The 15,817-nt window shown below is 38.6% G+C and overlaps 1 long non-coding RNA gene across 1 annotated transcript; it reads left to right on the top strand.

The window, feature by feature from the left end:
- Nucleotides 1-2,686: 2,686 nt before the first annotated feature.
- LOC134298910 (uncharacterized) lies at nt 2,687-10,661 on the top strand. The gene is made up of 3 exons (XR_010006031.1): nt 2,687-3,221; nt 7,934-8,055; nt 10,191-10,661. It is a non-coding gene; the product is annotated as an uncharacterized LOC134298910 (long non-coding RNA).
- The last annotated feature ends 5,156 nt before the right edge of the window (nt 10,662-15,817 follow it).

Genomic DNA, 15,817 nt, shown 5'->3' with positions numbered 1-15,817 from the left:
TCTGCTTTTCCGGCCCTGAAACTCCACATAGAAGCTGCGGTTTTGTAGGAGGGTCTGGACAGTTTTTGTAAAGTCAAAGTCCCGGGTGATATGGTAGACTTTATGCAGCATTTTTCTATGTTGCACTGTGTCATAGGCTGCCGTAAGGTCCACAAAGACTGTTCCCGTAATGCAGCCTTTCTCATAGCCTTCCTCGATATGTTCAGTCAGATGAAGAATTTGACCTGTACAGTTTTTCCCTGGTCTGAAACCTGCTTGTTGTGCAATAAGCTTGGGTTCGATAACAGGTCCTAGTCGATTTAATAGCATCCTCTCATAGACTTTATATAGATGACATAAGAGGGAGATTGGTCGGTAGTTCCTGGCATTGGAGGCATCTTTACCAGGTTTTAAGATGGCAATGATCTTAGTTTTCCTCCATGCTCTGGGAATCTGTTTGTGTGCCAGGCATTGATTGTAGAATTTCAAAAGCCAGTTTTCAGCTTTGGCCCCCAAGTGTTTGATTTGCTCCATCATCAGGTCATCTAGGCCAGGTGCTTTACCAGTCTTACATCGCTTGATGGCTTCTCTGAGTTCTTTCAGGTTTAGAGGAGAAGACAACTGGTGGGTTTCAAGTTCTGGCACTCTGTTGATTTTCATCTTTATTCTGCTGCAGTTGGTTTTCCCATTCTGAATTAGCTGGTGAGCTATCTGATCTGGTGTCACATTCGCGTGTCCAGGGTTGACCAGAGGGTCACTATCCAGGCATCTCAGCAATTGCCAGGCTTTTCGGCTACTCTTGGACATGTCCAGGTTCTCAAGCAGCTCTATCCAACGGTCTTTCTTAGTATTAGCTAAGGCTGTAGATAGTTTTTGGCCTGCTGCTATAGTCCCATCACTGTATGGGTTCTCTTGAAATAATCTGAGATATTCTTGTAGCTGATTTAGTGATTCTTCGTTTAGGCCTGGTAGGTAGCTTGTGCGACAGCCTCTAGGGATTGAGAGCCTTGAGGATCTTTTCACAGCTTCTATGAACAGGTCATAATTTTCTATAGAAGGTTCTATAGCTTTGTTAATATGACAGTGAATTTAGCATCGCAGTTATCGTGTTTGGAGTTTTGAACAGAATTTAGCCTGCATTTTATTAGTATTTGTGTCAGTCTTTGTTGTGTGTATTTAAAGATATAGGCATTTTAATAGTATTATATTAAAACTGATAAGTTAGATTGACTCTTCCCTCCTTATCTTTAGAAAAAAAAGTTAAGACCTGGCTCTGGAATCAGGCATTCGGGAATAGTGTAATACAGAATTGAAATGCAGCAATGTGAAGGACTACGACGGTTTTAGGTAGATGTTTTAACAGTTTTTAACAGTCTATGTATTCATATGTATTTGTTGATGTTTAATGTGTATTTTATATACTTTGTATTGCTATGTGGCACTGAAATGGCCAATCTGTAAGCTGCTCTCAGTCCCCCTCAGAGTGAGAAGAAAGGGGTATAAAAACAGGAAATAAATAAAATAAATAAGTCTGTTTTTAACCATATTGTACTCTGACTTGAGCCATGAAGAGAGGCAGGTAATAAATACCTTGATGCTGCTGCTGCTGCTGATTATTATTATTATTATTATTATTATTATTATTATTATTATTATTATTTGAGCAGAGTATATCCTAATGGAAGGCATTATCTTCCAGTTGTTTATAACCCTGACCATGTGACCTACTTAAAAGGCTCTTTGCATAAGTGAGTCACAAAATCCAAGGCATGAAACTAGGTTTTCCTCAGATGGTAGCATGTTTAGGGTGGCCACTAATGCATAGTCAAAAGGGAGACAATCCATCAATTTGTAGATTTCCATTGAACCTGGAAATGGTAATTTAGTTAAATGAAAAACTAATCAAAATATAGCAATAGACTGTTTCAAATTTAAAAATAAGTTGTATAATTTAGGTAGAAATGAAATAGGGACCGCTGACCAGATGTTTGTTGCCCACTCCATGGTCATGCACTACCTTAAATTTCCTGTTGACTTGGTTTTTTTTAAAATGTTTAAATTAGACTTAAACTGGACATAATTTTAAGGAGAAAATTATTAACTGGCAAAACATAAAAAGTGGCCCTAAAGCAGGGGTCCCCAAACTAAGGCCCGGGAGCCACATGCGGCCCACCAAAGCCATTTATCTGGCCCCTGTGGTGGCAGCTCCCTCCTCCTCCGCCGAGAAAGCTGCATATGGTGTGCACTTTCCCATCTCCTCCCTCGCCTGGTGCGTGCCTTCCAAAGCTTTGCTTGTTTATAATGGTATTTTAATTATTATTTAATAATTAATTAATTATTAAGGGGTGCTTTGCTAGTGCTTTTGGTGCACAAAGGCAGAAGGAGGTTGGACTAAATGGCCCAAGGGGTCTCTTCCGACCCTCTTTATTATTTTTATTATGATTATGATTAACATTAAGGCTGTATTTACTCCAGTTTTGTTTTTTTACTTCAAAATGTTCAGTGTGCACTGCATAGGAATTTGTTCATAGTTTTTTTTTAAAAAAAAACTATAGTCTGGCCTTCCAACAGTCTGAGGGACCATGAATTGGCCCCCTGTTTAAAAAGTTTGGGGACCCCTGCCCTAAAGTAAAATGTACAAGTAACATAATGAATTTATAACACAATGGCTGAAAACAAATTACCATTGTAGTCCTTTGTTCTTATAATGGAGTGCTTTTAAAAAGTAACTTTCAAATTTTTCTGTAGTCTTCAGACAAGTACTGAGGTTCTTCCAACTCCTCAACTTGGCACAAACAATTCCTCTTCTCTCAACTATTCCTAGCAAAGCTTTGCCAGCTATTGAATTGTTTGTTGTAGGTAAGAATTCTTTAAATAGTCCACAAGCTTTAAGAATGGAGAAAGAGTCACCATATGGAAAAATGCCAGGTAGTTCTTCATTAGAATTACTTAAGGGTGACCTTTGATGTACTTGATCAATTGCATGAGTCACTATTTCTGAGAATTGCAAATGATTTTACATCTCCCCTCCTCTGCTCCAGATTGCTTCCTTTGCTGGAAAGTGTGCTATTGAAGACATCACTTTTCTCATCTGCTCTGGGCTTCATTTGCAGGCTTCATTGAAACATTTCATTGCATCTGATACCCTTCTTTTTAAAATAGAAACAAAAACCTGAGCAATTTTTGATGCATTGGACTGAGTGGATATATTAGAAGCTTTGTGGCAAAGGCGTTGCTTTATGGTAAGTGAAAACAAATTGCTTTTCATGCCGTTCCTATATTGTTTGTGTATTTGTTTGTTTTTAAAGGGCCCAATTTCTCTGATTTTCTATCGCAGTTTCACAAAGCAACACTTGAACTTCAAGCTGAATATTTGCTGTACTACATCCACATATACGGTACCACTTTTTTGGCTGTTGGTACAATGGTATTAAATGCCTCTTCCCGTGTAAAAGCCTTTTTTATACTACTGGTATAACCCTGCAAAAGATCGTTACCTTGACGTGGTGCTGGGGCTTGAGCGCCTCAATGATGCCATGAGCTATACTGTGCAGGGCCACCCAAGACGGGAAGGTCATGGCAGAGAGGTCAGACTAAATATGATCCCTGGGGAAGGTAATGACAACCTAATCCAGTATTGTTGCCATGAAAACTACATGGATCAGTACAACCAGAGAAATGTCGGTATACCATCGGAAGATAGGGCTCCCAGGTTGGAAGATGGTCAAAATGCTACTGGGGAGGAGCAGAGGACTAGTTCAAGTAGCCCCAGATGTGATGAAGCAGTTAGCTCAACACTGAAAGGAAGGCTAATGGCCAACGGTGCTGGAGGTGAACGACAAATCCGATGTTCTAAAGATTAACACACTATAGGAACCTGGAATGTAAGATCTATGAGCCAGGGCAAACTGGATGTGGTTATTGGTGAGATGTCAAGATTAAAGATAGACATTCTGGAAGTCAGTGAAATGGACTGGAATGGGCCACTTCACAAAAGATGACCACCAGGTCTACTACTGCGGACAAGAGGAACACAGAGGAAATGGAGTAGCCTTCATAGTTAATAATAAAGTTGTGAAAGCAGTGATTGGGTACAACCCAAAAAATGACAGAATGATCTCAGTTTGAATTCAAGGCAAGCCGTTTAACATCACAGTGATCCAAATATACGCCCCAACCACAGCTGCTGAAGAAGCAGAATTAGATAAGTTCTATGAGGATCTGCAGCACCTACTGGATAACACACCAAAAAGAGACATTATTCTCATTACAGGAGATTGGAATGCTAAGCTGGGCAGTCAAATGATAACCAGGATCACAGGCAAGCATGGTCTGGGACAACCAAATGAAGCAGCACGTAGGCTGATAGAATTCTGCCAGGAAAACTCTCTGTGCAGCAGCAGCATAACCCTGTAGTTTTTTGAAATGATTATGAGGACACTGTTCACTGGTTTGTAATCAGGATTGTCAGAGAAATCCACACTAAGGAATCAAAAAGTATTAAAATTGTAAACAAAGCTTTTATGGTGGGCAATTAGTTTAGATTATGAAAAAGTCCTTGGTTGAGTTAAAAGGAACTGAGTGCTTATAGGTCCCATAGATTATCTATATTAGGCAATATTATGGATTTTATATTACATAACATATCAGAGGCCATAAGGGGGAGACATGATGAATAGTGGAAACAATCCCTGAATAGGGTTCCAGTCATGGTACTCTGACCATAAGTGAAAATTGGAAATACTTGTTGATTCCATGTGGTCTTGGGGCTTTTTGAGTCAATTTCTCTACTGTACTCCTCCCCTGTGCTCCCCAATTTTTTTGGTCAGAGTTGGCGTCGCATACAACTAAAAGGGAGCTGACAAACACAACCATCTCTTCCACTCTAGCTATGATGATATTGTAATGGAACAAAGAGATTCTGCTGATGAAAGATGCCCGCTCTTTTTCAAGAAGGAAGGTCATGGCTCCAATTAGTTAAATATAAATGATGTTGCTGCTGTTGTCTGTTGTATACATTCAAGTCATTTCAACTTATGGAAATCATAATGTGACTATTACAGGATTTTATGCAGCTGAGAGTATGTAATTAGCCCCCAAGTAGGGTTTGATGGTCAAGCAGGCAATCAGCCACTGGTCTCCAGAGTTGCAATCCAATGTTAAACCACTACACCACACTGGCAGTTGATATAAATGATGCATAAGAAAAATAGAATCTTCCAAACTTTTTAGCAACTATGTATAGATTCATTGATTCAGACACATATATCTTACATGTGTAATTAAAAAAAGAATTGTCCAATAGCTGACAAGGCATAAAAATTATAGCCTTGTGAAAGCAAAAATAAAAACCATAAACTGTGGAAAGGGCATTAGCAGTGCAAACTCAATTGTTAAAGTGTGGTCTACCACCTACAACAAAAATCTAATGGAACAACAAAGATTGAGAACCAAAGAACTTCAGCAGCTATGACAAAAGACTGGAAACAACCTAGGTATTCCACAAACTCTGTGTACAGCTTCAGCCACTGAGAAGGACCTCAACCTACTCCAAAACATTATCCTCCTGTTTGTTGGGAATTGACAGGTTATATGTAAGGATATGGCCTTTAGTGTAGCCTTAGCCGAAGCCATTTTGGAACATAACAATAAATCCCCCCCCCCTGAGGGCAATTGAGTTTTATGGCTGGTTCATATTCCTGTCCTTCCTTTCAGCCCATGGCCATGTGTTCTGTGTCAGCACTCTGTGTCCGGAGATGTTCTGTGTCAGCACTCTGTGTCTGGAGATGGCATGAGATGGGGATCATGCCATTTCTGCTCAGAAAAAACTGTTTCCAGCACCCATTTAAAAATGATAAAACACAAACGGAAATAAAATAACACAATTTATCAAATAGTAAAGTAGCTATGAATGTCAGCATTAAAACAAAATAAATAATGAAGATCTAAGCAAATATCTTTAAAGTCTGTGAAAATAAGAAAGATCTTTACCAGTTACTGAAAAGACCCCAGACAAACATCTAAGTGATAGAAAATAAATAAAAAATGGATCATACTGTGTTCACGTCTGAAGGACAGGGCCTGAGCTATTTCAGTACAGGTATACCTCAGTTTAATACATTCTTGGACATGACTCTGTACCAGAAAAAATGGAACCAGAGGCAGAAATAATATGTCAATAATAGAGATAGGTTTGTGCACTATAAAATATATTGAAATAAAGTAGTTAATTATATTTATTATAACAGACTTCTTATGCATAACTGGCAATGCAAGTTGAATATTCTTTATCTAAAATGTTTTGAACCAGAAGTATTTTGTAGCTGCTGCTGCTGCTGCTGCTGCTGCTGCTGCTGCTGCTTCTTCTTCTTCTTCTTCTTCTTCTTCTTCTTCTTCTTCTTCTTCTTCTTCTTCTTCTTCTTCTTCTTTTTTGTATTTTAGAATACAGCCATCCTCATTTACTGGGGTTGGGAGCACAGGATCCCTGTTGAAGTGAAATGGCACAAATAAAGAAAGGGCTATTTTTTTACCCAAGCAAACACACATCTGTGAATTTCTCAATCTTCCAGCATGACTCTATGGTTAACTTTTACTGGAAGTGGACTATAGAAGTACATTGGAGAATCTAGAAATTCCTAGAGAGGTGTTTTCCATAGGTCCTCCAGCATGACTGGAGGACACTGACCATAGTTTCACACTGGTGGACCTAGATATTCATAGAGATAATTTTAATCAAATCCATCAATAATCAAATTTGCAAAAGTCAGACTACACATGTGGAGGACCAACTGTATTTGCACATACATATAAGTCTCTCCAGTCTCATGACTTGTTCATGTATGAGACACGAAGCTGAAAAGAGGATCTCATAGAATCATAGAATCATAGAATAGTAGAGTTGGAAGAGACCTCATGGGCCATCCAGTCCAACCCCCTGCCAAGAAGCAGGAAATCGCATTCAAAGCACCCCCGACAGATGGCCATCCAGCCTCTGCTTAAAAGCCTCCAAAGAAGGAGCTTCCACCACAGTCTGGGGCAGAGAGAGAGTTCTGCTGCCAAACAGCTCTCACAGAGAGGAAGTTCTTCCTGATGTTCAGGTGGAATCTCCTTTCCTGTAGTTTGAAGCCATTGTTCCGCGTCCTAGTCTGCAGGGCAGCAGAATCTGTGAATCTGATGTGGATCTGCATCAAGCATTACACTTGGAACCCTGTATTTTACAGATACTTTGTATCTGAAGTAAACATCACTACTAAACTAATGGGCATAATCCAACCACAGTCAGACACTTTGAAGTAATAGTGATTTTTTTAGGAGAATTAAACAGTCATTTAAATTTCCCCAGTTAAATATGCTTAGCTTGAACAGGAATGTATGCTATATTTTAATAAGAACCACAGATTTTGAAATAGACTAAGCATTAATTGATAGCACCAGAAGGGATTTTATAAGGTATCTATGTAGAAAATGGTGCTTCATTTAAAAATTAAATAGTAGAAACAAAAATACTTCAAAATAATTCTCAAAGTAGCCATCACAATTGAATCACTAATCCAATTTCCTTTCAAATGATGCTCTTATAGATTTTTAAGTTGTACTCTTCACTGTCTGAAAGATGTTTGTAATAGCTAGCTGTATCAAAGATTAAGCTAGAAGCTTTATCATTTGACTATTTTGAAAGTGATCTGTTTTTTCCTCTTTATCTACTTCAGTCACACTATGTGTATTTCAGCAAATATTGGCCTCATTAAAAGAAAATTCTTGGCATGAATGTATGATTTTAAAACAATGCAATTTTGAAAGCTGCATTATGTTTCTTCAAATATTCAACATGATTATTTACTTCAACTGACAGAACATTTTGTATATGTAAAAGATAAGCATATTATATTTACATGACACATTATCATTCATTTGAATGATCTTTACCTTCCTTCATTCTTTCTTTACTTTTCAGTTCTATAAAGGTATTCAGAGATGACTGGTTACTTGGTGGTATGCTTTCTACCTGAATGCAGGAAGAATACATTGATAGGTAGAAATGAGGAAAGAAGTTAGTCACCGTTGCAGAATGCAGAGGTATGATCTCCATCTTCATAAGGAGGTTATTAGTTATTGTATTTGTGTTATAGCCACTTCCATACTTGGATAATAAAACTCATATAAAAGCAAAGCAAAATGTCTGGCATGTTTAGATCTTACATTTTTGCTCAGCTTCTAAATCACTCATGATTTTTAAAAATGATTTGCACTAAGAATTCTTATAACAAAACCATAGACTCATATTTATTTGGGTATAATGTACCATCAAATGTAATGCGCACCTCAATTTTGACGGTGCAGATTACAAAAAAGTTGATTTGCCATCAAATGTAATGTGCCCAAAAGTGTAGACGTAGCATGTCAGGGAGGCAGGCAGCATGGATTTGGGAAGCCACGTCCCTCTGTCAGGTCAAGGCTGGCAAACTCACCAGCCTTGCACAGTTCCCAATTGGAGTCATTCACAAGTCCTTCAAAGCTTCCCCCTCAGTTTTGAAGGCCTCGTGAATAAGGCCAGTTGGGAACAGCGCAGGAGTGAGCCTCAGGGAATGAGGTTGGCCAAGACACTCCAAGGGCTGCCTGGGAGGAAGACTGCACAGCTCAGCTCTGGCCCAGAAGGAAACAGTGAGGGCAATGCTTCCTGCTTCTTTGGCCAAAGAGGCCTGAAGGCTCCATAGTCCCTCCATGACTAAGCGGCAGAAATGATAGTGTCCAGCTGAGCACTCCTCCTCATCCTCCAGGCACCACAGAGCACTGAGGAACAGCCTCTTTGTCACCTGCCTCCCTGTCTGGACTCCAGGTCTCTCCAGGTCTTTTCACGCAGGCAATGTAATTTAGCCAAAATAAAGGTGAGCATTAAACTTGAGCAAACATGGTAAATCATATAAACATTCAGATATTTTTTTAAAAATGTACCAGGTCCTTGCTTAGTTGGCATTATGGGCTAGATTACAGAAACTATGGGCCCATCTACACAGGCCAGAAACCCTGAAATGAGCCAAAAATACCTCCCAGGTGTCCACATGATTTCCAGAGATCTCCAGGATAAAAGTGGTTAACCAAATTGTCCCCATGCTAGTAAATGTCAGGGAATACTTCGGCATTCACTAAAGCTCCAGAGAAGTCTTGCAGTTTGGGTTGGTGTGAACAGCATGGACATGGCACAGGGAAAATGGGATAACATTAACCATTTTTGTCCTTTGTCACAGTGGCAGCCTCCAAGGAGCTCCAAAGAGCTCCTGGCTGTTTCTGAACACCTTTGCCAATCTTAGCAAAGGTCCTCGCATGACCTGGAAAAAGAAGGGTGATTACCTTCTTCTTTCTCCTCTCTTTTCTCCAAATCTCACAAGAACTTTTGCTGGCATCACCAAAGGTGCCCAACAACAACTATAAGCGCTCCATAGCTCCATGGCTGCTACACAGTAACAAACAATGAAAAAGTTAACGCTGGCCATCCAACAGGGCTGAACAGTGTTCAATCTGACTGGATGATCGGATTTCTGTCCCAAGCTACAGTTGGACAGCGATGAGTGGTTTAGAGACTCCTGGGTTTGGTAAGGAGTATTGCCAATCTGGACCAGCCCCACATTATGTGGCACATGTAGATGGATCCTCTACCTAGTATTCTGTTCAGTATTTACAGGACTATAACCCAGATTTACAACATCTTAAAATGTAGAATTCACATTTACAGTAATTAATGAATCAGTATGAATCCAAAAGCTTCCTTTTACAGCCATACAACAAATGGTTTCTGGGATGCCATAAATAGCACCACAAAAAAGTTTTTAAACATTGAACCATCAGAAAGCAAAGATGTCACTATTACAGTTACCCATGTGGACAATTTTGGAGCATTTCAGGTTTTGGAATTCGGAAGGGATGCCTATATTGTTTCACTCATCTGGTGGGAATTCTTGGGACAATTCTGTCAAAAAGCTTTTTTCCCCTTTTCCAAAGCAGTCTTTGCTTTCATTGTCTTCACAAGACCAATTTCTGTAATCATGGTTAGTTGCCATGAAGTGCTATTGCCAAACAAACAAACAAAACAACAGGAGTTTTTAAATATAGTATATAGTATATGTATTAATCTATTATCCATTTTATGAAAATGCATTTGCATCAATTACTTTAGAGAAATTAATGAAAAAGAAATCTTTGCTTTTGTTTTTCAGCCTTGTTAGCATGGTACTTTTAATAGTGCCATCCATTTGAGAAGAACAATGAAACACTGAAACAGAGATATTGAAACAGACGGCATAAAAGAGGTTTGCTTTTAGCTGCTGCTCATTAATTTTATCTGGAACTCAAGTAGTATGCTAAGTAAGAGAAGGAGTGCTTTATAACACTGGAATTTGATTTCCACTATGCACAATTTTATTGTATTCATCTGACTTCACATACACCTGTCCACATGTAACATAATGCAAATTCATAGAGAAATATAGACCCAAACAAATGGGCTGTTTTATCTGGAAAAGAGCCAGAAGCATTAGTCTATTATTTTTTCAGGCTTTCTCTGAGTTTTCAGTGATGGATTTTCAAGATGAAAATATGTATGTATTTAATATGTATTTAGCAACATTCATAACATTCAACATTCAATATTCATAATATTATATTGTAATACGATATAATACGATATAATACTAATGGTACGATATAATAATATTAATATATATATATATATATATATATATATATATATATATATAAATTATATATCATATTTTACATGTAATATTACTAATGATATTGCAATATGTTGATACAGTACAATATAGTGATTTGTTACCAGTATTGTACTATACTAAGATAATATTGTATGTAAATTTAATTTGTAAGCCGCTCTGAGTCCCCTTCGGGGTGAGAAGGGCGGCATATAAATGTAGCAAATAAATAAATAAATAAACATACCACACCATCCTGAATATACTTGATATGCCTGATTTGGGATGCTAAGCAATGTCAGACTTGGTAATAAATTGGATAGGAGTCTTCCAGGAAATACCAGGGACCCACAGGCTGGCCTAAGAAACAATTCAGCTGAAGACACTGGATAGCCATTACTGCCTGCCAATCAGAGATGAAACTATTGGGCTAGTTGGATCTATGTTTAAATCAGCTTCCTTTATTGGAACATCCTAAGGTTATGATTTGAGCAGCAAAGGAGAAATATAAATCTATAAGGATTGCTGAAAAAACACTAGAATATTTTGCTCAACTGAATTTGATTTGTTGAGACACCATAATGAAATATATCTTTTCAGTGTCACCACTCCATGCCCCACCGCCATACTAAAATGCTTTTTTAACTTTGGTGGAGTTTTATCTAATATCAAATTTAGGATCTGTCTGCTGATTCAACAAGTACTAGCAACAAATATATTTTGATATCATTGCTGGCTTGTAATTTGGTCCTGGAGTGTGTTGTGTAATTGTCTGTTTGAAATATTGTACTACCTTGATAGAACTATGTACCTGACAGAAATACGTAGGGTTTTTAATTTTAATTATTCCAACTACCTTGGTTAACTAAAACTGGAAGAGTTAAATGAGATTTCTCAACTGGCATTTTCAACCAATGGCGATGAAGAGTTTAATGAATATATTCTTGTCATAAGCAAAGTGACAGCTGACCAACACTTAGAAAATGATGCAAAACCAGACAGTAATGTTTCAACAATACAATGATCTTTCTCCTGGACAAGTATAGTAGAATACTGAGCAAAGATTTGTGCTATATTAAGTCACAAGTTTGCTTGGAATAATAATATATACCTTTTGTAATTATGAGAATGAATGAGAAGTGTCAATTATGCTGGGTGGAGCATTCTAACCACTGTAGTCAAAAAACCTGATTTTGCAAAGCTGTGATTGGAATTCACACAGCAATAAGCTCAGTTCTTCAATTCTGAGGCAATTGTAAATCCAGCTTGACTCAAAAGAGTGCAGAAAAGATAAAATGGTGTAGAAAAAGTGAAATAAATACAGCAACATTTCAAAATTGGAATAAAGTCATATCTAATGAAGTGTCTTGTTAATTTCTACAAATTTCAAATGTTTAACTATTGTTTATTTGAACCATGTTCTTCATTTTTGACAGAAAGCAGACCTCTAAAGAGCTTTTTTTTTTTTAAAAAAAAAATTGATCTCGTATTATCGAAAGCCTTTTCTGCATCTAGGGTTATCAAGGCACATTCTAAAAATTTTGATCTCATGATAGTTTTGAATACTGAACATATCAGAGCATTCAAAGTAACAAAAACTCATACACAAATGCCATTAAAGGGGGAAAGAGCATACGGCAGTGCAAGTGAAATATAGATATTAAAATGTTTTATCACTGGGTTGTTGTATGTTTTCTGGGCTGTATGGCCATGTTCCAGAAGTATTCTCTACTGACATTTCACCCACATCTATGGCAGCCATCCTCAGAGGTTATCACTGTTTATAATTATGGGCAGATGTACTATTGCTTGTAACAGTTTCATTTTTGTAGATGTAGCTACAAAAAAAAAATTAGCTTTCTGAGTGGAACAAAAGTATCATAAAATGTTTCATAGTGCCATGCAGCATGAAGCACAGTATATACTCACAAAAATATGTTTGAGGTTCTCAATTTTGATAAACAAATTGCTTTCATTTATCAGAAGTGGTGCAGCACTAGTCATTATATAGTGGGAGGTTATTTCTTTTAGACTGCTAATGCACAAGCAGAATGCAAATCAGCAGACTTACACAGGCAGTATTGTTACCTCTGTATAGAATGAGAGTCTGGGAAAGTTATCATTTTGATTATTCACACAGTTGTCCAGTTTGTTGTTGTTGTTGTTGTTATTGTTGTTGTTGTTGTTGTTGTTGTTGTTTCTATTTTCCAAGAAATTAAGTAGCCTTAAAATTTAGTGTCATCTGCAGGTTTGATGTGCATTTTTGAATGTTTGATCATTTCAACACAGATGAACTGGTCCATGACATGGGATATTACTGGGATCTTTGGGTGGGAGTGACCGTGTTGTCCTGGAATTTGTTACATGGAGAAAAAAGGAGGCCAAATATAGTCAGACTCTGGACTTCAGGAAAGCTGATTTTAGCATTCTTAGGGAACTACTGGGTGAGGTCCAGAGCCGGTCCAATATGGAGGCCAATGAAGCCCCCGCTTGGAGCGCAGGGTCCCCAGGGGCGCCATCAAGGCCCCCCCACCCCCCCCCCCCGCGGGGACCACCCGGCTCCCTCGCTGGCGAATGCGATAGGCCTCAGTTGAAGCCTTCCGTGTTCGGCAACCATAGACATGGCTCTTTCTTCCCTTCTCTCTCTCCCTTCCCTGCTTCTCTTTCCCTCTCCCTCTCCCTCTCCCTCTCCCTCTCCCTCTCCCTCTCCCTCTCCCTCTCCCCCTCTCTCTCTCTTTCTCTCTGACCTCTGAGGCCTGGATCTGCCCTCCGGGGCCTTCTCCCGGCCTCCAGGCCCTTTGCTCGGCCTCAAGGGTCTGTGGCAGGCATCCTCAGAGGTTGTGAGGTCTGTTGGAAGCTAGGTAAATGGGGTTTATATATTTGTAGAAGGTCCAGGGTGGGAGAAAGAGGTTGGATGGCCATCTGTTGTAAAGGTTCTAATTGTATCTCCTTGCCTGGGAGTCTGGGGAAATTTCCTTCCCTGATGCTTTTTTAAAGCAGAGGCTGGATGGCCATCTGTTGTAAAGGTTCTAATTGTATCTCCTTGCCTGGGAGTCTGCCTATCTGCTTATCTGGTGCTTTTTTAAAGCAGAGGCTGGATGGCCATCTGTTGTAAAGGTTCTAATTGTATCTCCTTGCCTGGGAGTCTGCCTATCTGCTTATCTGGTGCTTTTTTAAAGCAGAGGCTGGATGGCCATCTATTGGGAGGGTTCTAATTGTATCTCCTTGCTTGGGAATCTGGGGAAGTTTGCTTATCTGTTGTTTTTTTAAAGCAGAGGCTGGATGGCCATCTATTGGGAGGGTTCTAATTGTATCTCCTTGCTTGGGAATCTGGGGAAGTTTGCTCATTTGGTGTTTTTTTTAAGCAGAGGCTGGATGGCCATCTGTCGGGAGGGTTTTAACTGTATCTCCTTGCTTGGGAGTCTGTGAAAGTTTCCTTCTCTGGTGTATTTTTAAAGCAGATGCTGGATGGTCATCAGTCAGGACACGTCCTTTTCTCTCTCTCAAGTCTCCCCCCTTTTTTTCTCTCAAGTCATCTGGCATAAACGTAACTATCATGTCTCCAGTGGGTTAGTGAAATGATGTCCTTTTAGATTGAAAAAATATTTTCAAGCTATTGATTGTTGAAAATGTGGGTACAGAGTTGGTCCAGATAATTTCATATAGTTTATCAAACATTCTTCTTCTTCTTTAAAAAAAATATTTATTCAAGTTTTACATATATATGATAAAAGAAACATGGCAACACCAAAAGACAAAAGAAAAAGAGAAAAAATAAAAAGGGGGAAAATTTAAAAATAAAATAAAATAAAAAAATAAAGTTCCCTACTTCTGGTCTGTAGGATTCAGGAAGCAAGGCAAGTGGGGTTTATTTATCTGTGGAATAATGTCCAGGGTGGGAGAAAGAGCTCTTGTCTGTTTGAGGCAAGTGTGAATAGAGTCTCACTTATCCAACATAAACGGGCCGGCAGAACGTTGGATAAGCGAATATGTTGGATAATAAGGAGGGATTAAGGAAAAGCCTTAATATCATACCAAAATATCACAATACAGTAGAGTCTCACTTATCCAACATTCTGGATTATCCAACGCATTTTTGTAGTCAATGTTTTCAATACATTGTGATATTTTGCTGCTAAATTCATAAATACAGTAATTCCTACATAGCATTACTGCGTATTGAACTAACTTTTCTGTCAAATTTGTTGTATAACATGATGTTTTGGTGATTAATTTGTAAAATCATAATGTAATTTGATTTTTAATAGGATTTTCCTTAATCCCTCCTTATTATCCAACATATTCGCTTATCCAACATGCTGCTGGCCTGTTTATGTTGGATAAGTGAGACTCTACTGTATATTGAAAACATTGACTACAAAAATGTGCTGGATAATCCAGAACTTTGGATAAGCGAGTTGGATAAGTGAGACTCTACTGTACTTTTATTTTTGAGCTATTGGTTTGGGGGGGGGGGGTAAAATTCAGGGGGGGGGGGATGGCAAAATTCAGGGTGGGGGCAAAATTCTGTTCGCATACACTTGAAAATTATCTAGGGCCGGCTCTGGTGAGGTCCCATGGTTAGAAATGTTCAGTGGAAAAAGGGTTTATGATTTTTGAATGTTTCCAAAAGATGAGATACTGAAAGTACAATTGCAAGAAATCCCAGTAAGCAAGAAAAATCGGAAATATGTAAAGAAACTTGGGCAGTTGCACAAAGAACTTTCACATGAGCTGAGATTTAAAAGAGAAATTTATGAACATAAATTTCTGGAACTCTCTGCCCCGAAGTGTGGTGGAGGCTCCTTCTTTGGAGGCTTTTAAGCAGAAGCTGGAGGGCCAATTTTCAGGGGTGCTTTGAATGAGATTTCCTGCTTCTCGGCAGGGTCTTGGACTGGATGGCCCATGAGGTCTCTTACAACTCTATGAGTCTATGATTCTATAAAAATTGTGAAATTGCGAAGAGAAATACAAAGAAATAGTGAGTACTTCTAGGGAGAAAGATGGGAAAGCTAAAGCTCAAAAAGACTCCAGTAGCTGAAAAATAAGAAGAGGTGTGGTGAGGATCTTAACTATCTTCAAAGCAAGAAAAAACAAGAAAACGGTAGGGTGCTATGTGAAAATGATGGTAA

Source organism: Anolis carolinensis, chromosome 1, assembly GCF_035594765.1.
Source record: "Anolis carolinensis isolate JA03-04 chromosome 1, rAnoCar3.1.pri, whole genome shotgun sequence".
In the NCBI taxonomy this organism is placed as follows: Eukaryota; Metazoa; Chordata; class Lepidosauria; order Squamata; family Dactyloidae; genus Anolis; species Anolis carolinensis.
Note: the sequence above shows the minus strand (reverse complement) of the source record. Positions and strands in the feature narration are given on the sequence as shown.